This window comes from Bos grunniens, chromosome 21, assembly GCF_055505025.1.
Source record: "Bos grunniens cultivar Pamir isolate PY7600 chromosome 21, Bosgru_T2T1.0, whole genome shotgun sequence".
Classification (NCBI taxonomy): Eukaryota; Metazoa; Chordata; class Mammalia; order Artiodactyla; family Bovidae; genus Bos; species Bos grunniens.
In genome coordinates this window covers 46,967,975-46,995,749 of record NC_141185.1, presented here as the reverse complement: position 1 = coordinate 46,995,749, position 27,775 = coordinate 46,967,975, and the positions used below count along the sequence as shown (strand labels likewise).

At 43.2% G+C, this 27,775-nt stretch overlaps 1 pseudogene across 1 annotated transcript; it reads right to left on the bottom strand.

Annotated features, from left to right (window-relative positions):
* Positions 1-207: 207 nt before the first annotated feature.
* Positions 208-27,303, bottom strand: LOC147349583 (nucleolar RNA helicase 2 pseudogene; annotated as a pseudogene). Its single transcript, XR_015150639.1, has 4 exons — positions 27,118-27,303; positions 20,851-20,985; positions 2,038-3,728; positions 208-1,028 (listed from the first exon to the last, which is right to left on the bottom strand). The product of XR_015150639.1 is annotated as a nucleolar RNA helicase 2 pseudogene (transcript).
* Between the last annotated feature and the right edge of the window lie 472 nt (positions 27,304-27,775).

Below are 27,775 nucleotides of genomic sequence, written 5' to 3'. Positions count from 1 at the left end.
GGGTGCCATTGCCTTCTCCCAGGAACCCTACTATTAAGAGACATTTCTAAGTATAAAGACAGTTCAACTTAAAAAGTATCAGAGACATGCTTGACTTTATCTTATAATCTATAGACAATACATCAGAATATGTAATGAATCCATACACCTTTTCCAAAGGAATACCCAATACACAAGTAGCAATAAAGTTATAAATGACAGTCATCAATCAGATGAAATAATTTAAATGAAGCTTTTCTCTCTCAAAGAGATGGGGACTGGGCAAGTGGTCAGGAAGGAAATACAATGTGCTTTTAACTTTGTATGAAAAATAATGTTGCTGATAATAATGTTGTTCCACGTTGCTGAACATAGTTCTGTTTTTGGCAAATAAATCTTCTACTTCAAATTGCTGTCCAAATGCTTTATTAAAACTCTGCTTCTGGCCTTTGTTTTGGAATCTGTTACTTTTGTTGCCACCTCCTGATCGCTGTCCTCTGAAGCTTCTACTTCTTTCCTGCTGTCCCCTGACACCTTGGTTGGCCTCGCCTGTCCCCTGAAGCCTCAATGGCCTTCTCACTGTCCTCGGAAGTTGCAATATCCTTCCCGTGGACCGTCTAGCTCTGGTTGCTTCTGTGCTGGTAGAAGCTGCCAGTGCCGTGAATCATGCCACTATTCCCGTACTTCTGTTACTGATGCAGTAGGGATATCAAAGCAAACACCCTGCTTTCCTTTGAGAAGACCATTCCCTTCACTTTGGAATCAATATCCTCACCCAGCTGCTCTTTAAATTCTTTCCAAGCATAGCTAATGTTTGGCATTTCAATTGAGCACCACAAGATCATAATCACAGAGCCTGCTTCGGAGTTGATCAAGGAAAGCTGGGCTACTGACGTGGCACCGGAAATGCGGGCCAGGGCTGCTGCCAGGGCTTCCACAGCTCCCTTCTCCGCAGTCAGCTTCTCGGCTGACTGCTTGAAGTGACCAATCGCAGTGGGAGGCACAGAGTCCAGGAGCCTGATGGCATCTTTGCTAGAAGCTTTTATTACCTCTGTTGCAGAAGGAACAGCTATTTGTTAAAATTTAATTCCTGCTTTTTCAGACATTTCTCCAAAGAAGACTTACAGATGGCTAACAAACACATGAAAAGATGCTCAACATCACTCATTATCAGAGAAATGCAAATCAAAACCACAAAGAGGTACCATCTCACGCCGGTCAGAATGGCTGCTATCCAAAACTCTACAAGCAATAAATGCTGGAGAGGGTGTGGAGAAAAGGGAACCCTCTTACACTGTTGGTGGGAATGCAAACTAGTACAGCCACTATGGAGAACAGTGTGGAGATTCCTTAAAAAATTGGAAACAGAACTGCCTTATGATCCAGCAATCCCACTGCTGGGCGTACACACCGAGGAAACCAGAATTGAAAGAGACACGTGTACCCCAATGTTCATTGCAGCACTGTTTATAATAGCCAGGACATGGAAGCAACCTAGATGTCCATCAGCAGATGAATGGATAAGAAAGCTGTGGTACATATACACAATGGAGTATTACTCAGCCATTAAAAAGAATACATTTGAATCAGTTCTAATGAGGTGGATGAAACTGGAGCCTATTATACAGAGTGAAGTAAGCCAGAAAGAAAAACACCAATACAGTATACTAATGCATATATATGGAATTTAGAAAGATGGTAACAATAACCCTGTATGCGAGACAGCAAAAGAGACACAGATGTATAGAACAGTCTTTTGGACTCTGTGGAAGAGGGAGGGAGGGATGATTTGGGAGAAAAGCATTGAAACATGTATAATATCATATATGAAATGAATCTCCAGTCCAGGTTCGATGCATGATACAGGATGCCTGGGGCTGGTGCACTGGGATGACCCAGAGGGATGGGATGGGGAGGGAGGTGGGAGGGGGGTTCAGGATGGGGAACACGTGTACAGCCGTGGCAGATTCATGTTGATGTATGGCAAAACCAATACAATATTGTAAAGTAATTAGCCTCCAATTAAAATAAATAAATTTATATTAAAAAAAATTCCACTTTTTGCTCCACTTGGGCTGACTGGTATTCGTCTTTGTGCTGGTAGAAGCAGATGCAAACCCCGGTCCTCTCCGCTCTACCTATTTGCCCATAATGATGAATGTAGGATTCCACATCCTTTGGTGGAGAACTCTGAACAACCAGATCAACCTTGGGGATGTCTCACCCATGTGCAGGAACATTGGTTGCAACCAAAACTCCAAAATCACCATTTCTAAAACCTCTCAGGGCGATTTCCCTCTGCTTCTGTGGAATGTCTGGTGTAATGACTGGCATCCTGTCTTACAGCCACATTCTGTGACAACTCCTGGGCTTCTTTCTTCATTTCACAAAATATGATAGTGCGCCCTTGATAACCACTGTACACTCAGACACATCTCCAGTAACTGATGTCCTCTGAGCCCAGTGGCACTTGATAGCCAGATGCTCTAGAGTTATTGCAGTTTTCTGCGTCTTTTTACCAGTCAGGTCCACTTGTTCGTATGTAGATTTCATGTATTTCGTAGCAACATTATACACCCAATAGGGGCAAGTTGCAGAAAAAAGCAGTGTTTGGGGATTGTCTTCTGAATCTTTCTTGTATGTCACACATAAAATCTCTTCCACTTGATCAGGAAAGCCCATATCCAACATCTGGTCAACTTCAGCCAGGATAACATGCTTAAGTTTGGTGAGATCTAGCTTGCCATTCTGCAGGTGGTCTTTGATATGACATTTCACCATGAAAACAAGCCGCTGCCAGGTTTGTTGTGATGTCACTGAAGTCTCTGCTTACTTGACTTGCCAGCTCCCTTGTGGAGCAAGAACCGGTACCTGAGGGGCATGACCTCTCTTCCAGTCTTGCAGTTCTCCAAGAAGTTTCTCAACCAAAGGGATAGCAAAAGAGAATGTCTTTGCAGTTCCTGTCTGCGCCTGTGCAATCAAATCCTTCCCACTATAGACACAGTGAAACATCTTTGCTTGTATAGGAAACAGGAAGGTCACCCCATGGGCTTTGAGAAGTTGAATAGTTTCTTCAGATACGGGAAAATTAGAGAAAGCTCCTTCTTTTTGCTCCACAGTCATTCCCTGCTCTAACTCACTGTTTTCTTCACTGGCAGCTTCCTTGGAGTTGGACTCAGGTCCAGAATCAGGGAATCCATTCTTGAGGTTGGGGCTTTTCTCTCGAATTTCTCCATTTATTTCTTTTTCTTCCTTCATATTTTTGGGCTTGGGTGCACCCAATTCTTCCTCAGAAGGCTCTTCATTTTTTATAACTTTTTTGGTTTTAAGAGAAACAATTGTATTTTCACAGGCCTCCTTTGAATTTTTTTGAACTTTGGTTTTAGGAGAAATAATGTCATCTTAGGATGGCTCCTCTTTCTTTTTTGACTTTTTAGATTTAGGAGAATTCACATCAACCTCAGAAAGTTCTGCTTTCTTTTTAACCTTTTTAGCTTTGGGAGAAATTATTTCTTACTTTTCTTCTGCTTCCTCTTTAGTCTTACTAGATTTTGGCTTCTCTTTTTAACCTTTCTTCTCATTTTGCTTTTGCGGCATCTCCACTCATGCCACGGCTGCATCTGACTCCAAATCTGTGTCACTAAGAAGTTTCCCTGGCATCACTCACACAAGCTGTGTAGGGCAACCAGTCTCAGTTGCTCACTGAGGACAAGCACAAAACTTCAAATTGACTAGACTTCAACATAGCACTGACATGAGACAAAAGGAAAGAAATACAGTGTTAGTTTATGCCCTCCGACCTCTGTGACTTGCTATCCCCTCCCTGGACCCTGAGTAGACTCAGTCCCAGGGCTGCACTGTGGTGGGGCCGACACAGCCGCGCAGGGCACCCTGCACTGAGGCTCCTCTTAAGCCTGTACTGTCTGGTTTTCTCTGGCTGGAGCCAGACTCCCTAGTGAACCCCAGAAATGGTGGCCTGACTCTGGATACAGGATATCCTGTATCCAGAGGATACAGGGGAAAGTCACCAAGTATCCAGCTGTCCGGTGCTGGGGTCCCCAGCTGAAGTCTCCTTCCTGAGTGTGCAGCCTCCTAGGCACCTCAGCAGGGAGTGGTACCCAAGGTAGGCATGAGCCTGGAGGGGAGGAGTGAAGCTTTAGGGAGAAGAAGTAGGGAGACTGAAGTCTTTGGGTGTTTGCTCAGGCACACCCCACCGTAATTCACAGCCCAGGAAGCCCACTTTCCCTAAGGCTCTGGGCGCAGGTGCAACCAGTTGAACATGAAGAAGTGCTGCCGCCTTGTGGACATTTCCTATAACTACACTTGTCCACCAGTGCTGACTGGCACCTCCAATTCAAAAGGCCTGTGGGGTAGTTAATGACAGCTGCCCTCAGAAAAGGCCCTGAGGCAGGTATTGCAGAAATGAACACCAAACACAGCCTATGTTCAAGAAGCCAATTTCAAAGGTCAATCTGTCTCACATCCTTTAAGGAAAGAAAGAAAAGAGAGAAAAAGAACCCAGACGGCCACAGGCCAAGATGCTCAGCATCCCGAAGTATTACAGGGTGACGCTGATCAAAATGACAACAAGCAATCAAATCCCACTGGACAGAATGGCATCCTAACTGTCTGCAAACACTGCATGGAGGAGAGAGCCGGGGGATGACGGAACCTCCCCTCACGTTCCCTGGGAACAGACATTGGCAAGTCTCTTGAAGGGACAGCCTGCACAGGGCAGAACACACAGGTCAAGAGAACTAAAGCTAGGATTCTAATACCCACACCTGGGCCTACATTACTAGGATTCTAATACCCACACCTGGGCCTACATTACTAGGATTCTAATACCCACACCTGGGCCTACATTACAAAAAAATCACCATTCAAAATGACACATGAGCCCCAACCTTCACTGCAGTGGTACCTCCAACTGCCAAGACACAGACACAAGAAAAGGTCCACTGACAAATTAAATCTTAAGGAAATGTTGTACATATATACAAGGGGCTATTACTCAGACTTCAAATATCGCCAATAAAATTATGAAATTAAGCCAATGGTCCCCACAAGCATGGACCTTGGAGGAAAATACACTAAGTGAAGTCAGCACCAGAGGAAGATAGAAGAATAGCAGATGATGTCCCTGGAGGGCGAAATTGAACAAAAGAGTTACAGAGGAAATAATTTGCATCATAAAATGAGACTGAGATTAAAACACAAATATTATAAAAAAAAAAAAAGAGAGAGAGAGAGAAAGTTCCAGGGATGAATTAGGAGGTTGTTACTACTGTATACACAGAAATCTGTATCTGTAATAGATCATGCACAAGAATTATCTCCTTCCTTCCTTCCACATATGTGCTGAAATGTGTATCTCTAACATTGTTGTTTGGTCACTAAGTCGTGTCAGAAAATTTGCAAACTCCTTGAATGGTAGCCTGCCAGGTTCCTCTCCCCATGGCATTACCCAGGCAAGTATACTGGAATGGGTTGTTATTTCCTTCTCCAGGGTTTCTAATATACCCACAGAAATATGTCTTGGTATTAGCTAAGCAACAAGGATTATTTTCCACCTTCCATCCTTCCTTCTGTGCATGTATCTAGAGAAATATTTATCTCTATCATATACCAAGAAATCTGTAGCTGTAATAGAACACCCACAAGGACTATCTCCTTCCTTCGTTTCTTGCACATGTACAAGGAAACTATACCTCTAATAAATGTTCCACAGGGATCTGATGTTCAGCACAGAGTACTTTATTCGACCTTGTTCAATAAACTGTGTGGCAAAATAATCAGTAAAAAGTACTAAAGCCCATAATATATGTGTCATAGCTGAATCAGTCCATTGTACACTGTGGACAAAGACAAAGCTGAAAATAGCCTGGACTTCAACATAGCATCAGCATGAAATAAAGGAAAGAAAAGTAATGTCTAGTTTATTTCCTCCAATCTGTTTGACTTAGGATGTTATCTGAATCTTGGTAGCTGAATAGGCTTAAACCAGGGATGGACGTGGGTGGTATTGAGATAGCCGAGCTGGGACCAGTATCCTTAGTGAACTGAAATCCTGATGGCCCGACCCTCTGACTTGGAGGAACACAGAAAATTGCCCAGATTGCAGGTTTCCCCGTGCTGGGGTCTCCAGCTCAAGACTCCTTCTTGAGAGTGCAGCCTCCTAGGCACCCCAGCAGGGAGCACTGCCCAAGTTAAGCATGAGGCTAGAGGGGAGGGGTGAAGCTTCAGGGCGGAAGAGGTGGTGAGATAGAAGGGCTTGGGTGTTTGCTCAGGCACACTCCACTCTAATTCACAGCCCAGGAAGTCGAATTTCCTTAAGGCTCTGGTGGCAGGTGGAACCTGAGTTGAGCATGAAGAAGTGCTGCCGCCTTGTGGACATTTCCTGTAAGAACAACTTGCCCACCAGTGCTGACTGGCACCTGCAATTAGGAAGGCCTATGGGGCTGTTAAAGGTCCTGCGGCAGGTATTAGAGATAAATTCCAAATACAATCGACTTTCAAGAAATCAATTTTAAAGGTCAATTTTCCTCATACCCCTTAAGGAAAGAAAAAAAGAACCCAAACAACCACAGGCAAGATGTTCATCATCCTGAATCATTACAGGAGTGATGCCGATCAAAACGACAACAAGAAATCAACAAGAAATCAAATCCCATCGGACATCGGACAGTTAGAATGGCCATCCTAACTGTCTGCAAACAGTACATGGAGGAGAGAGCTGGGAGATGATGAAATCCCCCTTCGTGTTGCCTGCGAACAGACGCTGGCAAGAGCCCTTTGAAGGGACAGCCTGCACAGGCCAGAACAAAATAGTCAAGACAACTAAAGCTAGAATTCTAATACTCACACCTGGGCCTATAGAAAAACCTTCATTCAAAATTACACATGCACCTCAACTTTCACTGTAGTGGTACCTCCAACTGCCAAGACATAGACCCAAGAAAAAGTCCACTGACAGATAAAATCTTAAAGAAATGTGGTACATATACACAAGGGCCTATTACTCAGACTTGAAATATCGCCACTGAAATTATGCCAGTGGTCCCCACAAGCATGGACCTTGGAGGAAAATACACTAAGCGAAGTCAGCAACAGAGGAAGAAAATAGCAGATGATGTCCCTGGAGGGAAAAATTGAAAAAAAGACATACAGAGGAAGTAATTTACAACTTAAAAAGAGACTTAAAAAGAATTGTTAAAAAAAGAAGAAAAGAAAGTGCCAGGTACATATTAGGAGATTACTACTACCTTATACACAGAAATCTGTATCTATAATAGATAATCCACAAGGACCTGATTTTCAGCACAGGAATTCTATTCAACCTTGTTCAATAACGATAAAAAGAACAGATACGCTGTGTGTGTGTGTGTATATATATATATGTGTGTGTGTATATATATATATGTCTTAACTGAATCAGTTAATCACAAAACTGCAAATTGACTATACTTCAACAATAGCATTGGCATGAGATTAAAGAAAAGAAAAAGAAAAGTAATGCTTATTATATCCCCTCCGACCTCGCTTACTTGCGCTGCTATCCCCTCCCTGGACCCTGAGTAGACTAGAGTCCCAGGGCTGCACTGGGGTGGGGTTGAGACAGCCAGGCAGGGTCCGCTTCATAGAGATGCCTCTTAACCTGTACAGTCTGTTTTTTTTCTGGCTGGGACAAGCATCCCTATTGCACCCAACGATGGTGGCATAGTCCGCTGGCCTCGAGGATACAGGGTAAAGCTACCAAGAATCCAGGGCCCTGGCGCTGGCGTCCCCTGCTGAAGCCTCCTTCCTGAGAGTGCAGCCTCCCAGGCACTTCAGCAGGGAGCGGTGCCCCAGGTAGGCATGAATCTTGAGGGGAGGGGTAAAACTTTACGGGGAAGAAGTAGTGAGACTCAAGCACTTGGGTGTTTTCTCAGACATATGCCTCTCTCGTTCACTGGGCCAGGAAGCCCGCCTTCCCTAAGGCTCTGGTCGCAGATGGAACAGAGTTGGGCATGAAAAAAGTGCTGCCGCCTTGTGGACATTCCTTATAACTACAACTCAATCTTTTGTGCTTACTGGCACCTCCAATTCACAAGGCCTGTGGGGCTGTTAGTGACAGCTGCCCGCAGGAAAGGTCCTGGGACGGTTATTGAAGAAATAAATTCCAAACACAATGAACTTTCAAGAAGCCAACTGCAACAGGTAAGTTTTTCTCACATCCCCAAAATCCCCAAATGGCCACAGGACAAGATGCTCAACGTTCCCAATCATTGCAGGAGGAATGCCAATCTAAAAGACAACAAGAAGTCAATCCTCACCTGTCAGAATGGTCATCCTCACAAATCTACAAACAACAAATGCAGGAGAGAGCCAGGCAGAGAGGAAACCCCCCTATACGCTCAGTGTGAATGGACACTGGAAACAGCCCCTAGAAAGGACAGTCTCCTCAGGCCAGAAACTAAAGCTTCAAAAGGGCTCAGCCCATGGTCTGACATACCCACACCTGGGCCTGTATCCTGAGAAAACCATCAGTGAAAAATACACAGGCACTCCATCGTTCACTACAGCACTGCTTCCTAGAGCCAAGACACAGAACCAGCAAGATGCCACCCGATGGATTAAAGGTTAAAGAAGATGTGTACATATATACAATGGACTGTTACAGTCATGAAAAATGGCCACTGAAATTGTGCCACTAATTGTCACAAGGATTGACCTTGGAGGGTCATCAGATCAGATCAGATCAGTCGCTCAGTCGTGTCCGACTCTTTGCGACCCCATGAATCGCAGCACGCCAGGCCTTCCTGTCCATCACCAACTCCCGGAGTTCACTCAGACTCACGTCCATCGAGTCAGTGATGCCATCCAGCCATCTCATCCTCTGTCGTCCCCTTCTCCTCCTGCCCCCAATCCCTCCCAGCATCAGAGTCTTTTCTAATGAGTCAACTCTTTGCATGAGGTGGCCAAAGTACTGGAGTTTCAGCTTTAGCATCATTCCTTCCAAAGAAATCCCAGGGCTGATCTCCTTCATAGACTAAGTGAAATCAGTTGGATGGAGAAAGACAATTTTGCCTTATAGGCAAAATACAAAAAGAGATACAATGGAACAAATTTACAACAAAAATAGTGACTCTGAGAATTCAAACACAAGTACAAGTTCCCAAGAAAAAGTGAAAGAGCAAGGATGAATTAGGACATCAGGGCTAAGATATACACAGAAATCTGTATCTGTAATAGATAATCCAGAAGGTTATCTCTTTCCTTCCTTCCAAATATACACAGAAATATATATCTCTCTAGATACTCAGGAAGGACCTGATGGTCAGCACAGGCTACTTTACTCGACCTTCTGCAATAACCTCTATAGCAACAGGATCCAAAAAAGAACAGATATGCTGTATGTATATGTCATAAGTGAATCAGGTGGCTGTAATCTGAAGTCAAGCACAAAACCGCAAATTGACTATACTCCAAGACAGCACAGGCCTGAGACTAAGGAAAAGGAATAGAAAAGCAGTGCCTAGTTTATCCCCCACGACTTCCCTGAGTTGGGCTGCTCTCCCATTCCTGGAGCCTGAGCAGGCTTGAGTCTCATGTTTGAACTGGGCTGGAGTCGAGGCAGCTGGGTCAAGATGACCAAAATTTTAATAGAGACATGTAACCTGCGATTTCGGCCCCACTAGGTACAACAGCCAAGACAGGAAAGCAAGCTAGTTGTAGAAGTACAGACGAATGGATACAGACAATGGGATCCATGTACACAACGGAATATTTCTCAACTGTAAAGAAGTAGGAAATAATGCCAAGTCCAGCTTCAGGAAAGAAAGTATAGAGATGATCATTCCAAGTGAAGTGAGGGAGACGAGGAAAGACAAGTATAATATGATATCATTTCTAGGTATAAACTAAAGAGGGATACAAAAGAGCTTATTGCCTGGAGACACAGGCTCCCAGACTTAGAAAAGAAACTTCCGGTCACCAGATATAAAGATGTGGGGCATGGAGAAATGAGCTGCTTCAGACTAAGATATGCACACTACTACTGATAAAGTAAGAGACCAGGACCCACGTGTAACACAAGGAAACTTACTCCACACTCTGTATTAATCTATGAGGGGGAAAAAACCCAACAAATCATATGTACATCTATGTAAAAGTGAAACAATTTGTGGTAGAAGGAAAAGGAAAAACCAAAACACCCACAAGATTGTAATTCACTGTACTGTGTGTGCGCTTAGTCGCCCAGTCGTGTCTGACTCTTTGCGACCCCATGGACTGTAGCCCGCCAGGTTCCTCTGTCCATGGGATTCTCCAGGCAAGAATACTGGAGTGGGTTGCCATGCTCTCCTTCAGGGGATGTTTCCAACCCACAGTTCAAATGATGGGATGAAAACAGAAAAAATGAAAAAGAAATTCTGACTCTATTTCCCTCAGGAAATACTGAGCTGGGCTGGTGTCACATCCCTGGAGCCTGACTGGTTTGGGTCCCAGGGCTGGAGTGTCCTGGGGCTGAGGGAGCTGGGAGCATGTAGCAGGCAGTGTGTCTCAAAATGGACCTGGGGTGCCTGTTGCCTCTGGAGAGCCCCCAACCTCCAGAGACAGGCAGGAGAAATTAAGAGATTGGAATTAACATATACATATTAATATATATCAAAGATAATTTAAAGTACTCACTGAATAGCACAGGAAAGTTTATTGAACACACTATAATTACCTATATGCGAAAAAGAACCCTAAAGGGAATAGATAAATGTCTATGTGTACCTGAATCGAGTTCCTGTAACCTGAAACAAACACAACATCAGAAACCCACTGTATTCCGAAAGAAAATAACGAGGAATTTACAGACCACCCGCTCCTGCCCCCAGACAAAAAGAGAATGCGGCATGAAGTACTGCTGCCACCTTGTGGCCATTTCCTGTAATAACACCATGCAGAGCTGTGCTGCTGGGAATTTAACATTCACAAGGATTCTGGGGCTGTAAGTAAAAAACACTTGCCCTCCAGAAATGTCCTTTGTCATCGAAAGAGACAGGCGTTAAAAAAGCCAATTTCAAGATGTAAGTTTAAATCACACGTTTTTTAAAAAATCACATGAAAAGATTTCAACATCACTAAACATTAGAGAAATGCAATTCTAAACTACAATGAAGTATCACATCACACCAGGAGGAATGGCCGTTGCCAGACACTCTGCAAACAATTAGTGCACAGAGGGTATGCAGACAAGGGAACCCTCCTCCACGGATGCTTGGGATGGAAATGGGGAACACCCACTTGGGAGGACACCGTGAGGATTCCTTCAACCATGAAAATGAGAATGAAGTTAGAAAGCATCCTAACACCAATCACAAAATAAACACCAGAGGGCATAAATATCTAAATGTAATGATGGACACTATGAAATCCTTGAGAAAATTATAAACAGGACACAATCTGACATAAAACGCAGCAAGTTCTTTATGGGTCCATCTCCTAGAATAATGAAAAATAAACCACAAATCAGAAAGTGGGACTGAATTAACCTTAAAAGCATTTGCATACCTAAAGGAAATCCTCAAGGAAAGGCAAGGATAATCCTCAAAATCAGTTCAGTTCAGTTGCTCAGTCATGTTTGACGCTTTGCCACCCCATGGACTGTAGCATGCCAGGCCTCCCCATTCATCACCAACTCCTGGAGCTTACTCAAACTCATGTCCATCGAGTCGGTGATGCCATCCAACTATCTCATCCTCTGTTGTCCCCTTCTCTTCCTGCCTTCAATCTTTCCCAGCATCAGGGTCTTTTCAAATGAGTCAGTTCTTTGCATCAGGTGGTCAAAGTATTGGAGTTTCAGCTTCAGCATCAGTCCTTCCAATGAATATTCAGGACTGATCTCCTTTAGGATGGATTGGTTGGATCTCCTTGCAGTCCAAGGGACTCTCAAGAGTCTTCTCCAACACCACAGTTCAAAAGCATCAATTCTTCAGTGCTAAGCTTTCTTTATAGTCCAACTCTCACATCCATACATGACCACTGAAAAACCATAGCTTTGATCAGAGAGACTTTGTCGGCAAAGTAATGTCTCTGCTTTTTAATATGCTGTCTTGGTTGGTCATAGCTTTACTTCCAAGGAGCAAGCATCTTTAAATTTATTTCATGGCTGCAGTCACATCACATCTGCAGTGATTTTGGAGCTCCTCAAAATAAAGTCTCTCACTGTTTCCATTGTTTCCCCCAAGTATTTGCCATGAAGTGATGGGATCAGATGCCATGATCTTAGTATTCTGAATGTTGAGTTTTAAGCCAACTTTTTCACTTTCCTCTTTCACTTTCATCAAGAGGCTCTTTAGTTCTTCTTCACTTTCTGCCATAAGGGTGGTATCATCTGCATATTTGAGGTTATTGATATTTCTCCCAGGAATCTTGATTCCAGCCTGTGCTTCATCCAGCCCAGTGTTTCTCATGGTGTACTCTGCAAAAAAGTTAAATAAGCAGGGTGATGTACTCTTTTCCCAATTTGGAACCAGTCTGTTGTTCCATGCCCAGTTCTAACTGTTGCTTCTTGACCTGCATACAGATTTCTCAGGAGCCAGGTCAAGTGGTCTGGTATTCCCTTCTCTTTAAGGATTTTCCACAGTTTGTTGTGATCCACACAGTCAAAGGCTTTGGCATAGTCATTAAAGCAGAAATAGATGTTTTTCTGGAACTCTCTTGCTTTTTCCATGATCCAGCAGATGTTGGCAATTTGATCTCTGGTTCCTCTGCCTTTTCTAAATCCAGCTGGAACATCTGAAAGTTCACGGTTCACGTATTGCTGAAGCCTGGCTTGGAGAATTTTAAGCATCACTTTGCTAGCGTGTGAGATGAGTGCCATTGTGCAATAGTTTGAGCATTCTTTGGCATTGCCTTTCTTTGGGATTGGAATGAAAACTGACCTTTTCCAGTCCTGTGGCCACTGCTGAGTTTTCCAAATTTGCTTACATATTGAGTGCAGCACTTTCACAGCATCATCTTTTAGGATTTGAAATAGCTCAACTGGAATTCCATCACCTCCACTAGCTTTGTTCATAGTGATGCTTCCTAAGGCCCACCTGACTTGGCATTCCAGGATGTCTGGCTCTGGATGAGTGATCACACCATCATGATTATCTGGGTCATGAAGATCTTTTTTGTATAGTTCTTCTGTGTATTCTTGCCACCTCTTAATATCTTCTGCTTCTGTTAGGTCCATACCATTTCTGTCCTTTATCAAGCCCATCTTTGCATGAAATGTTCCCTTGGTAGCTCTAATTTTCTTGAAGAGATCTCTAGTCTTTCCCATTCTATTGTTTTCCTCTATTTCTTTGCATTGATCACTGAGGAATGCTTTCTTCTCTCTCCTTGCTATTCTTTGGAACTCTGCATTCAAATGGGTATATCTTTCCTTTCTCCTTTGCCTTTCACTTCTCTCCTTTTCTCAGCTATTTATAAGGCCCCCTCAGGCAATCATTTTGCCTTTTTGCATTTCTTTTTCTTGGCAATGGTCTTGATCACTGCCTCCTGTACAGTGTCACAAACCTCCGTCCATAGTTCTTCAGGCACTCTGTCTATCAGATCTAATCCCTTGAATCTATTTCTCAGTTCCACTGTATAATCATAAGGGATTTGATTTAGGTCATACCTGTATGGTCTAGTGGTTTTCCCTACTTTCTTCAATTTAAGTCTGAATGCATGCATTGGAGAAGGAAATGGCAACCCACTCCAGTGTTCTTGCCTGGAGAATCCCAGGGACGGGGGAGCCTGGTGGACTTCCATCTATGCGGTCGCACGGAGCCGGACACGACTGAAGCAACTTAGCAGCAACTTAGCAGTAGCACTAAGGAGTTCATGATCTGAGCCACAGTCAGCTCCCAGTCTTGTTTTTGCTGACTGTATAGTGCTTCTCCATCTTTGGCTGCAAAGAATATAATCAATCTAATGTTGATATTGACCATTTGGTGATGTCCATGTGTAGAGTCTCCTCTTGTGTTGTTGGAAGAGGGTGTTTGCTATGACCTGGGTGTTCTTTTGGCAAAATTCTGTTAGCTTTTGACCTGTTTCATTTTGTACTCCAAGCCCAAACTTGCCTGTTACTCCTAGTATCTGTGGACTTCCTACTTTTTCATTCCAGTCCCCTATAATGAAAAGAACATCTTTTTTGGGTGTTAGTTCTAGAAAGTCTTGTAGGTCTTCATAGGAACATTCAACTTCAGCTTTTTCAGCATTACCAGTCAGGGCATAGACTTGGATTATTGTGATATTGAATGATCTGTCTTGGAAACAAACAGATTATTCTGCTATTTTTGAGATCAGGAATAAATATTTGAAATAGGAAAAAATATTTGCCAAGGAAGATACCCAGAAGGGATTCATCTCCAAAACACAGGAACAGGTTGTGCAACTTGATATCAATAATACGTACAACCAAGAACAAAATGGGGCAAAGACTGAAATGGTTAATTCTCTCAGGAAGGTCTATAGATTGCACTTAGGCACATGAAACTATTCTCAGCATCACTAATTATTAGAAAAATGCAAATCAAAGTCCAAGGAGCTAAGCACTCACATTGGTCAGAATGGTCACCTTAAAACATCTTAAAGAATAAATGCTAGGACTTCCCTGGTTTGGAACCATGGTCTCAGAAGATTCCACATCAGTGTGGCCCCTAAGCCCACATGTGCCACAGCTGCTGAGCCTGCGCTCTAGAGCCCCTGAACTACAACTAGTGAGGCCTCCCACCGCAGCTCCTGGAGCCTGGTGCTCTAGAGCCCGCGTTCTGAAACCAGAACCCACCACAATGAGAAGCCTCATTCTGACAGTGAAACTAGAGAGTAGTCCCCGCTCACTGCAGATAGAGAGAGCTGGATTTCTGCAACCAAGGCCCAGTGCAATCAAAGACAAATGATTAAATAAAATTATTTAGAAATGAGTAAATGCTGGAGAGGGTGTAGAGACAAGGAAACCCTCCTGAGCTGTTGATCGCAATGTACATAGGTTCATCCAGTAGGGAGAACAGTATGGAGGTTCATTTGAAAAATAACACAGAAGTATTTTAGGACCCAGGAATCCCATGCATGGGCATAAATCCAGAGAAAATAAAAAAATGTAAAAGACACTCCTGCAATCATGGCCAAAGATGCAACAGCCAAGTCTGGGAAGCAAGCTAATTGCAGAAATTTCAGATGAATGGATACACAATGGGGTACATATACACAATGGAATATTTCTCAACCATAAAGAAGTAGGAAATAATGCCAAGTCCAGTCACAGAAAAGAAAGTTGAGATGATTATTTGAAGTGAAGTAAGGGAGACAGGGACGAACAAGGATCATATGATATCACTTCTAGATATAATCTAAACCGGATGAAAATGAACTTCTTTCTTAAAGAGACACAGCCTCAGACTTAGAAAAGAAACAACTGCTCTCCAACATAGAAGGCTATGGATGAGGGAGAAACGAGCTGCTTCAAACTTGTATATGCACACTACTATTTATAAAGTCACCAGGACCTTCTATGTAACTCAGGTAAACATATGCAACACTGTGTGATTACCTACACATAAAAAAACCCGAAAAATAATGTATATACATCTATGTAGAAGTGAATCAAGTTATCCTGGATTGAAAAGGAAGAAAAGAAATAACGACCCACATGATTGTAATTCACCTATATACTCCAGTTCAAATTATAGGTTAAAAACATCAAAAGAAAAATAAAAAAAAAAAACGCTGACTCTGTTCCCCTCAGGCCATAGTGACCTAGGCTGTGGTCACATCCCCGGAGCCTGCCTGGCTTGGGTCCCAAGGCTGGAACGTCCCGGGGCTGAGGGACCTCCGAGCATGTGGCAGGCAGCGTGTCTCCACAAAGAACCTGGAGTGCCTTTGCCCTCTGCAGAGCCTCCAGATAAGGGCGTGAGAAACTAGGAGTTTAGAATTAACATATACACGTCAATATATATCAAAGACGATCTCAAAAGGAACTACTGAAAAGCAGAGGGAAGTTTATTGAACACGCTGTAATCACCTATATGCAAAAAAGAACCTGAAAGAGGATAAATGTCTAGATATAACTAAATTGAATTCCTGTACCCTGGAAACAAATACCACGTCAGAAATCAACTCTATTCCAATATAAAATAGCAAGGAAATTACAGTAAACCACCCCACCTCAAAAAAAAAAAAAAAAAAAAAAAAGACCCTAAAAAACCGTGTGCCATAAGGAAGTGCTGCCACCTGGTGGCCATTTTCTGTAATTACATGATGAAGAGTTGTGCCGCTGCTGCTGCTGCTAAGTCGCTTCAGTCGTGTCCGACTCTGTGCGACCCCATAGACGGCCGCCCACCAGGCTCCCCCGTCCCTGGGATTCTCCAGGCAAGAACACTGGAGTGGGTTGCCATTTCCTTCTGCAATGCATGAAAGTGAAAAGTGAAAGTGAAGTCGCTCAGTCGTGTCTGACTCTTAGCGACCCCATGGACTGCAGCCTACCAGGCTCCTCTGTCCATGGGATTTTCCAGGCAAGAGTACTGGAGTGGGGTGCCATTGCCTTCTCCAGTTGTACCTCTGGGCATGTAATATTCACAAGGATTCAAGCTCTGTAAGAAAAATACACGTACACTTGAGGGATGTCTTAGGAGTGGTCATTGAAAAAGAATTCAAAGCAAGGCAGGTGTCCAAGTGGCCAATTTCAGGTGGTAAGTTTAACTCATACCCTTAAAAAAATCACTTTAAAAGATGTCACCATTGCTAAATATGAAATGCAAATCAAAACTTCAATGAGGTATTTCCTCACATGATTCACAATCACCACTGTCCAAAAGTTGACAAACAATAAATTCTACAAAAACTGGAAAAAAGGGAACCCTCCTACACTGTTAGTGAAAAGGTAAATTAAACAGCCACTATGGAGAATGGTGTGCAGATTTTTAAAGAAATGATAAAGAGAATGAAATTGGAATACTCCCTGATGCATACACAAAAATAAACTCCAAACAGAGTAAAGACCTAAATGAAAAGATGGATGCAATCAAAGTCTTGAGGAAAAGAGCAGAACACGCTTTGACCTAAATGCAGCAAGTCTTTTTCTGACCTACCTCTTAGAATCATGAAGAATAAAACAAAAATAAATGGGACCTAATTACCCTTAAAAGTGTTGTAACAGCAGAGGAAACCATAAACACGACAGCCCTCATAATGAAACTAATATTGGTAAACAAAGACACCAACAAGGAATTTATCTCCAAGATGTACAAACAGCGTATGCACCTCAGTATCAAAGAAACAACCCAGTCAAATTGGGGCACAAGATTTAAATGGACGTTTGTCTGAAGAATACGTAAAGGTGGCCATAAAGCACCTGAAAAGATGCTCAGCACCTGTAAGTATTGGAGAACTGTGAATGAGAAGAACAATGTGGTATCGCCTCACACAGGTCAGAATGGTCAGCACAAAAAAATCTACAACAATAAATGCTGGAGAGGATACAGAGGAAAAAGAACCCTCCTCCCTGTTGGTGAGAATAAAAGTAGGAAATCCACGAAGGAGAACAGAACAAAAGTTCATTAAAAACTAAAGAGAAGTACCATCAGTTCAGATCAGTCGGTCGGTCGTGTCCGACTCTTTGTGACCCCATGAATCACAGCACGCCAGGCCTCCCTGTCCATCACCAACTCCTGGACTTCACCCAGACCCAGTCCATCGAGTCAGTGATGCCATCCAGCCATCTCATCCTCTGTCATCCCCTTCTCCTCCTGCCCCCAATCCCTCCCAGCATCAGAGTCTTTTCCCATAAGTCAACTCTTCGCATGAGGTGTCCAAAGTACTGGAGTTTCAGCTTCAGCATCATTCCTTCCAAAGAAATCCCAGGGCTGATCTCCTTTAGAATGAACTGGCTAGATCTCCTTGCAGTCCAAGGGACTCTCAAGAGTCTTCTCCAACACCACAGTTCAAAGGCATCAATTCTTCGGTGCTCAGCTTTCTTCACAGTCCAACTCTCACGTCCATACATGACCACAGGAAAAACCATAGCCTTGACTAGATGGACCTTTGTTGGCAAAGTAATGTCTCTGCTTTTGAATATGCTATCTAGGTTGGTCATAACTTTCCTTTCAAGGAGTAAGCGTCTTTTAATTTCATGGCTGCAGTCACCATCTGCAGTGATTTTGGAGCCCCCAAAAATAAAGTCTGACACTGTTTCCACTGTTTCCCCATCTATTTCCCATGAAGTGATGGGACCAGATGCCATGATCTTTGTTTTCTGAATGTTGAGCTTTAAGCCAACTTTTTCACTCTCCACTTTCACCTTCATCAAGAGGCTTTTTAGTTCCTCTTCACTTTCTGCCATAAGGGTGGTGTCATCTGCATATCTGAGGTGATTGATATTTCTCCCGGCAATCTTGATTCCAGCTTGTGTTTCTTCCAGTCCAGCGTTTCTCATGATGTACTCTGCATAGAAGTTAAATAAGCAGGGTGACAATATACAGCTTTGACGTATTCCTTTCCCTATTTGGAACCAGTCTGTTGTTCCATGTCCAGTATACAGATTTTTCAGGAGGCAGGTTAGGTGGTCTGGTATTCCCATCTCTTTCAGAATTTTCCACAGTTTATTGTGATCCACACAGTCAAAGGCTTTGGCATAGTCAATAAAGCAGAAATAGATGTTTTTCTGGAACTCTCTTGCTTTTTCCATGATCCAGCGGATGTTGGCAATTTGGTCTCTGGTTCCTCTGCCTTTTCTAAAACCAGCTTGAACATCTGGAAGTTCACAGTTCACGTATTGCTGAAGCCTGGCTTGGAGAATTTTGAGCATTACTTTACTAGCATGTGAGATGAGTGCAATTGTGCAGTAGTTTGAGAATTCTTTGGCATTGCCTTTCTCTGGGATTGGAATGAAAACTGACCTTTTCCAGTCCTGTGGCCACTGCTGAGTTTTCCAAATTTGCTGGCATATTGAGTGCAGCACTTTCACAGCATCATCTTTCAGGATTTGAAATAGCTCAACTGGAATTCTATCACCTCCACTAGCTTTGTTCATAGTGATGCTTTCTAAGGCCCACTTGACTTCAAATTCCAGGATGTCTGGCTCTAGGTCAGTGATCACACCATCATGATTATCTGGGACATGAAGATCTTTTTTGTACAGTTCTTCTGTGTATTCTTGCCACCTCTTCTTAATATCTTCTGCTTCTATTAGGTCCATACCATTTCTGTCCTTTATCAAGCCCATCTTTGCATGAAATGTTCCCTTGGTAGCTCTAATTTTCTTGAAGAGATCTCTAGTCTTTCCCATTCTGTTGTTTTCCTCTATTTCTTTCCATTGATTGCTGAGGAAGGCTTTCTTATCTCTCCTTGCTATTCTTCGGAACTCTGCATTCAGATGCTTATATCTTTCTTTTTCTCATTTGCTTTTCACATCTCTTCTTTTCACAGCTATTTGTAAGGCCTCTCCAGACAGACATTTTGCTTTTTTGCATTTCTTTTCCATGAGGATGGTCTTGATCCCTGTCTCCTGTACAATGTCACGAACCTCATTCTATAGTTCATCAGGCACTCTATCTATCAGATCTAGGCCGTTAAATCTATTTCTCACTTCCACTGTATAATCATAAGGGATTTGATTTCAGTCATACCTGAATGGTCTAGTGGTTTTCCCTACTTTCTTCAATTTAAGTCTGAATTTGGCAATAAGGAGTTCATGATCTGAGCCACAGTCAGCTCCTGGTCTTGTTTTTGTTGGCTGCAAAGAATATAATCAATCTGATTTTGGTGTTGACCATCTGATGATGTCCATATGTACAGTCTTCTCTTGTGTTGTTGGAAGAGGGTGTTTGCTATTACCAGTGCATTTTTTTTTTGGCAAAACTCTATTAGTCTTTGCCCTGCTTCATTCTGTATTCCAAGGCCAAATTTGCCTGTTACTCCAGGTGTTTCTTGACTTCCTACTTTTGAATTCCAATCCCCTATAATGAAAAGGACATCTTTTTTGGGCGTTAGGTCTAAAAGGTCTTGTAGGTCTTCAGAGAACCATTCAACTTCAGCTTCTTCAGCGTTACTGGTTGGGGCATAGACTTGGATTACTGTGATATTGAATGGTTTGCCTTGGAAACGAACAGAGATCATTCTGTTGTTTTTGAGATTGCATCCAAGTACTGCACTTCGTACTCTTTTGTTGACCATGATGGCTACTCCATTTCTTCTGAGGGATTCCTGCCCGCAGTAGTAGATATAATGGTCAACTGAGTTAAATTCACCCATTCCAGTCCATTTCAGGTCGCTGATCCTTAGAATGTCGATATTCACTCTTGTCATCTCCTGTTTGACCACTTCCAATTTGCCTTGAATCATGGACCTGACATTCCAGGTTCCTATGCAATATTGCTCTTTACAGCATTGGAACTTGCTTCTATCACCAGTCACATCCTCAACTGGGTATTGTTTTTGCTTTGGCTCCATCCCTTCATTCTTTCTGGAGTTATTTCTCCACTGATCTCCAGTAGCATATTGTGCACCTACCGACCTGGGGAGTTCATCTTTCAGTGTCCTTTTTGCCTTTTCATACTGCCATGGGGGTTCTCAAGGCAAGAATACTGAAGTGGTTTGCCATTCCCTTCTCCAGTGGACCACATTCTATCAGACCTCTCCGCCATGACCGGCCCATCTTGTGTTGCCCCACAGGCATGGCTTAGTTTCATTGAGTTAGACAAGGCTGTGGTCCTAGTGTGATTAGATTGACTAGTTTTCTGTGAGTATGGTTTCAGTGTGTCTGCCCTCTGATGCCCTCTTGCAACACCTACCATCTTACTTGGATTTCTCTTACCTTGGGCGTGGAGTATCTCTTCATGGCTGCTCCAGCAAAGCGCAGCCGCTGCTCCTTACCTTGGATGAGGGGTATCTCCTCACTGCTGCCCTTCCTGACCCTCAACGTGGGGTAGCTCCTCTAGGCCCTCCTGCGCCCGCACAGCCACTCCTGTACAGCTGGCTCCTGTACCATAGGACCCGGCAATCCCATTCCTGGGCATAGATTCAGAGAAAACCATTATTTTGAAAGAAAGTTGCATGCGATGTTCATGACAGCACTATGTACAACAGCCAAGACCTGGAAGCAACTTAAGTGGGTAAGGACAGATGAGTGGGTAAACAAGATGGGGTACACGCACACAGTACTGTATTACTCACGGTACTAAGGGTGACATCACGCCACGTCCAGCAACAGGGAAGGAAGTAGTGACGATCATAGTGAGTGAAGTGAGACAAAGGCAAATACCATATATTATCACTTGGTGGTAAATTCTAACAACGGATACAAATGAACTTCTTTACCAAACAGAAATGCCTCACAACATAGCAAAGCACCTTGTAGTTACCAAAAGGGAAAGATGGTGGGCGATGAGAAATGAGCAGGTGCTGATGAACACACACACGCCACTCTTTATAAATAACCAACGAGGACACCTATGCAACCCTGCATAGTAAACTATATGGGAAGAGAACCCCAAAATGACATGTACACATCCATGCATAAGTGAATTATGTTGCTGTCCACCTAAAACAAAAAACAAAAACACCCCACAGCATGGTAAGTCACCTATACACCAATACAAAATACAAATTACAAAGAGTGAATGTCATCTCTATTCCCCTCAGGCCTTGGTGACCTGGGCTGCTGTCACATCCCTGAAGCCTGGGCAGGCTTGTTTCCCGAGGATAGACAGTCACGGGGCTGATGGAGCTGGGGAGGGTGTGCCAGCCAATGAGCCCTGCTCCATGGCCCTGGTGAGCCTTTTCCCCTCTGCATCAGCCCACAGCCTCCAGATGCAGGCATGTCCTCTTGCAGCGAAACTACGCCTACTGCATCCAAAGGATGTGCAAGCTCTGGTCTGGGAGAACTCTGAAAAGCCCCGTGGGCCCCATGTCTCTTGGTGTTGGGGTTTCCGCCTCCAGCCTCCTTCCTTAGGGTCGCCCCACCTATGGATGAAAGCACCCTCCCCGGAGTGGAGTTGCAAGAATTGGGATTTGTCTAGGTGACAGGGGTAAGGAAGGAAGAAGGAATGGGCTACAAGCTTTAAGTGCTTTTTCTGGCACATTCCACTCTAACTGACAGTCCAGGAACAGGATTTTCCCAAGGCTCTGGTGGTTCCCCCAGTAACCAGAATTGGGCATAAAGACATGCTGCCGCCTTGTGGTCATTTCTTATAACAACAACTTTGAAACCATTGCTCATGGGCACTTAACATTCACAAGACCTGAGGGGCTGTGAGTAAAAAATACCTGCCCTCAGGAAACGTCCTAGGGGAGGTCATTGGGAAAATACTAAAGCAAGGAAATCATTCAAGAAGTCAGTTTGAGTAAGTTTAACTCACACTGTTTTGTTTTATTTTATTTTTTTAAATTTTATTTTATTTTTAAACTTTACAATATTGTATTAGTTTTGCCAAATATCGAAATGAATCCGCCACAGGTGTACCTGTGTTCCCCATCCTGAACCCTCCTCCCTCCTCCCTCCCCATACCCTCTCTCTGGGTCGTCCCAGTGCACCAGCTGCAAGCATCCAGTATTGTGCATCGAACCTGGACTGGCGACTCATTTCATACATGATATTATACATGTTTCAATGCCATTCTCCCAAATCTCCCCACCCTCTCCCTCTCCCACAGAGTCCATAAGACTGATCTGTACATCAGTGTCTCTTTTGCTGTCTCATACACAGGGTTATTGTTACCATCTTTCTAAATTCCATATATATGCATTAGTATGCTGTATTGGTGTTTTTCTTTCTGGCTTACTTCACTCTGTATAATAGGCTCCAGTTTCATCCACCTCATTAGAACTGATTCAAATGAATTCTTTTTAATGGCTGAGTAATACTCCATTGTGTGTATGTACCACAGCTGTCTTATCCATTCATCTGCTGATGGACATCTAGGTTGCTTCCATGTCCTGGCTATTATAAACAGTGCTGCGATGAACATTGGGGTACACGTGTCTCTTTCCCTTCTGGTTTCCTCAGTGTGTATGCCCAGCAGTGGGATTGCTGGATCATAAGGCAGTTCTATTTCCAGTTTTTTTAAGGAATCTCCACACTGTTCTCCATAGTGGCTGTACTAGTTTGCATTCCCACCAACAGTGTAAGAGGGTTCCCTTTTCTCCACATCCTCTCCAGCATTTATTGCTTGTAGACTTATGGATCGCAGCCATTCTGACTGGCGTGAAATGGTACCTCATAGTGGTTTTGATTTGCATTTCTCTGATAATGAGTGATGTTGAGCATCTTTTCATGTGTTTGTTAGCCATCTGTATGTCTTCTTTGGAGAAATGTCTATTTAGTTCTTTGGCCCATTTTTTGATTGGGTCATTTATTTTTCTGGAGTTGAGCTGTAGGAATTGCTTGTATATTTTTGAGATTAGTTGTTTGTCAGTTGCTTCATTTGCTATTATTTTCTCCCATTCTGAAGGCTGCCTTTTCACCTTGCTAATAGTTTCCTTTCTTGTGCAGAAGCTTTTAAGTTTAATTAGGTCCCATTTGTTTCTTTTTGCTTTTATTTCCAATATTCTGGGAGGTGGGTCATAGAGGATCCTGCTGTGATGTATGTCGGAGAGTGTTTTGCCTATGTTCTCCTCTAGGAGTTTTATAGTTTCTGGTCTTACATTGAGATCTTTAATCCATTTTGAGTTTATTTTTGTGTATGGTGTTAGAAAGTGTTCTAGTTTCATTCTTTTATAAGTGGTTGACCAGTTTTCCCAGCACCACTTGTTAAAGAGATTGTCTTTAATCCATTGTATATTCTTGCCTCCTTTGTCAAAGATAAGGTGTCCATATGTGCGTGGATTTATCTCTGGGCTTTCTATTTTGTTCCATTGATCTATGTTTCTGTCTTTGTGCCAGTACCATACTGTCTTGATAACTGTGGCTTTGTAATAGAGCCTGAAGTCAGGTAGGTTGATTCCTCCAGTTCCATTCTTCTTTCTCACACTGTTTTAAAAAATCACATGCAAAGATGCTGCTGCTGCTGCTGCTGAGTCGCTTCAGTCTTGTCCGACTCTGTGCAACCCCAGAGACGGCAGCCCACTAGGCTCCCCTGTCTCTGGGATTCTCCAGGCAAGAACACTGGAATGTGTTTTCATTTCCTTCTCCAATGCATGAAAGTGAAAAGTGAAAGTGACTTTCACTTTCACTAAATATGAGAGAAATGCAAATCTAAACTTCAACAAGGTGTCACCTCACACCAGTCACAATGGCCATAAGTGGAAACTCTACAAACAGTAAATCCTGGAGAGGGTGTAGAGCACAGGGAACCCTCCCACACTGATGCTGGGAATGGAAATTGGGAGCAGCCACTGTGGAGGACACCAGGCACCTTCCTTAGCGTGAAGATGAGCTTAAAATTAGATGATTCCCTAACACCATACACAAAAATAAACTGCAAATGGATTAAAGGTCTAAATAAAAGGATAGACTCAGTGGAACTCTTGAGGGAAAAAAGCAGAACACACTTTGACATAAAATGGAGGAAGATCTTTTTTGATCCACCTCTAAGAATCAGGACATAAAATACAAAAATAAACAAATGGGACCTAATAGATGTTAAAAGCATTTGCACAACAAAGGAAACCATCAGTGAAAGAGAAAAAGACAACCAAGAATGGAAAAAATTCATTTAAATGAAGATAGCCACAGGGACTTTCTCTCTGCCCATACAAACAACTTGTACAGCTCAATATCAAAGAACAAACAATCCAATAAAAAATTGGCCAAAGATCTAAATGCACATTTCTCCACAGAAGCCATGGAGATGGCCGTGAAGTGCAAGACAAGATTCCAGCATCATTAGTTCTTTGAGAAAGGCAAGTCAGTTGTCTAATGAGGTATCACTTCACATTGATCAGAACGACCATCTCAAAAAATCTACAATAAATTCTGCAGGAGGTGTGGAGAGAAGAAAACCCTACCACCATTAGTGGGAATATAAATGGGTACATCCACTAGGGAGAACATGATGGAGGTTCTCCATAATAACATAACAAAACAATATGGAGGTTCTCCAACTAAACATAAAAACTAAACAGAGAAGTACCAAGTGACCCAGCAACTCCATACCTAGGCACAGATCCAGAGAAAACCAAAATTTTAAGAGAGACCTGCACCCTAACTATCACAGCAGCACTAGGTACAGTAGCAGATACAGGGGAGCAACTTAGTGTACAAGGACAGATGAATGGATGCGGAAGATGGGGTACATACGCACAATGCGATACTACTCAGAAATAAAGAGGGATGAGATAACGCCATTTCCAGTTACAGCGAAGAAACTAGAGATGATCATACTAAGTGATCTAAGTGAGACAAGGAAAGACGGGTATCATAGGATTTCATTTTTGGTGGAATATAAAAATGGACACAAATGAGCTTTTTACAAGAGAATCAGCCTCAGAGACTTAAAAAAGAAACTTATGGTTACCAAAGAAGAAAGTTTCAGGGGGCAGAGAGCCATTAGCTGGTTCAGATTAATATATATACCATAAAAAAGGTGCTGAAGGGTTCTTAACAGTCACAAGTCTGACAGGGCTGTCAGTGACACCCGCCCTCAAGAAATGTCCTGGGGTAAATCATGGGAAAAGAATTCCATACAGCGACAGCTTTCAGGAAAGCAGATTCAAGAGGTAAATTGTACTCACAAGATGTAAAATAACAAAAGCACATGAAAACACACTCCACATCAGTAATTATTAAGTCAATGCCAATCACAGCTACAGTGAAGTATCACCTCACGCTGGTCACAATGGCCATCATTGAAAAGATCTACAAAGAATAAATACTGCAGAGGACGTACAGAAAAGGGGTCCTGGAAAGGGGATCGTACAGTCTTGGTGGGAATGTAACTGGTGGAGCCACCGTGGAAAACGGCATGGAGTTTCCTTGAACCCTAAACATACAGGTACCACATGATCCTGCAATCCCACTCCCAGGTTTAGATCTGGAGAAATCCATCATTCGAAATGACATGTGCACCCCAATTTTCAGGCTAGCACTATTTACAACAGCCAAGACATAGAATCCACAAAAAATGATCCACTGACAGAAAAATGAAGACTGCATGGTATATCTATACACTGGACTACTACTCAGCCATTAAGGAGAATGAAATAATGATATCGGCAGCCACATGGATGGACTGAGAAACTTTCAAACCATGTGAGGTAAGTCAGAGAGGAAAAGACAAACAGCCTAAGATATTATACACAGGTGAGATCTATAAATTCATACCAATGAACTAATGTCCAAAACAGAAATGGACTCACAGATTGAGAAAACCAGATTCTGATTATCAACAGAAAATTAGGAGGGAGGGATAAATTAAGAATTTTGATTAACATATAAACACTAATGTTTATCACATTGATAATCAAATAGAAGTTACTGAAGAATAGAACAGGGAACTCAACTGAAAAAACTATAGTAACCTATATGAGGAGAAAAACAGGAAAAGAATAGATATACTTCTATGTAAAAATCAAGTCAAATTTCTGTACACCTAAAACCAATGAAACAATGGAAATCAATTCTACTTCACTATAAAATAAAGATTAAATTACAAATTAAGTGACCCGAGCTTGGTCTTGGGGAAACCAGACAGTGGTGACCCTATGAATTAGACATGTGATATGCTGTGATATTTATATGACACCTCCAAAAGTTGTCACTCAGCATAACACAGAGCAGCAACCGACCCGAAGGTGCCTGACCTCACATGAATGCAACAATGTGAACAGAAGAAAAAGGACCACAGGTTAATCAGCCAACACCCTCAATTCAGACATTGGGAGTCTCAGAGGTGACAAGACACACAGGCAGAGCGCAGATATATAGTCTCCAGGTACAGGATCCTGACCCACGTGGATGGGTGAGACCCACACAACCCCCAGACCCTGCCCCTGGGGTCCCACGACCCTTGGTTAGGACCCCAGGTCTCTGCTGCTTGGGCCCCTAAGGCGGAAACGAGTGGGCTCCTTCTGGGATGGTAGAAAGAAGTGTAGGGCCGTTCTCCTCTCCACACTCTTGTCACAGGGAAGCCCTCCTTTTTTCCCTTTGGTTCTATGCAATATTAACTGTTTTATAGCTGTCATGATAAATGTTGAACACACTACCTTGGTTCTGGCAGGCTTGATTCTTTCCTGTTCCACCGAGGTGTGGAGAAAACACGCCAGACACAGGGCTGAAAGGCAAAGGGCAGGTCTGGTCTCTGCTGAGTAGGGATGGTTGACTGGAAGGAGATCACAGCAGCATCATCACCTGCTGCCCATTGGCTTTTTGCCTGATCCGTGTGCCCTGCAATCAACTCACCAGGTGAACCTGCCTCCCTTCCTGCCATACTCATGCTGGAAAATGGAATACTTACCAGGTAGAGACACCTGAGGAGTCTCCAGGAGCCCCAGGGAGGGTGAACTTCGCAGGAGTAAAGAGGCAGACAGGCACAGGCCGGTATAAAGTGAACACCGTAAAGCATTAATTCGTAAACACAAGTGATGCTCTCATGTGTTCTTCCCATTTTCTATCTTTGTGTGTGTGTGGTCTCTCCATACACATGACCTGACCCATGCAGATGGGTGAGACTCACGCAGTCCCCAGAGCCCCACCTGGGGTCATGCGTCCCCTCAGTCAGGACACCATGGCTGTGATCAGCTGGACCCCAATGTATAAACAAGCCAGGTCCCTGGGACCTCTGGGGACCCCAGAAAGAAATGTAGGGTCCATCTCATCTCCCCTCAATTGTCCCTGAGAAGTCAGGCCCCTCCTGTTTTTCAC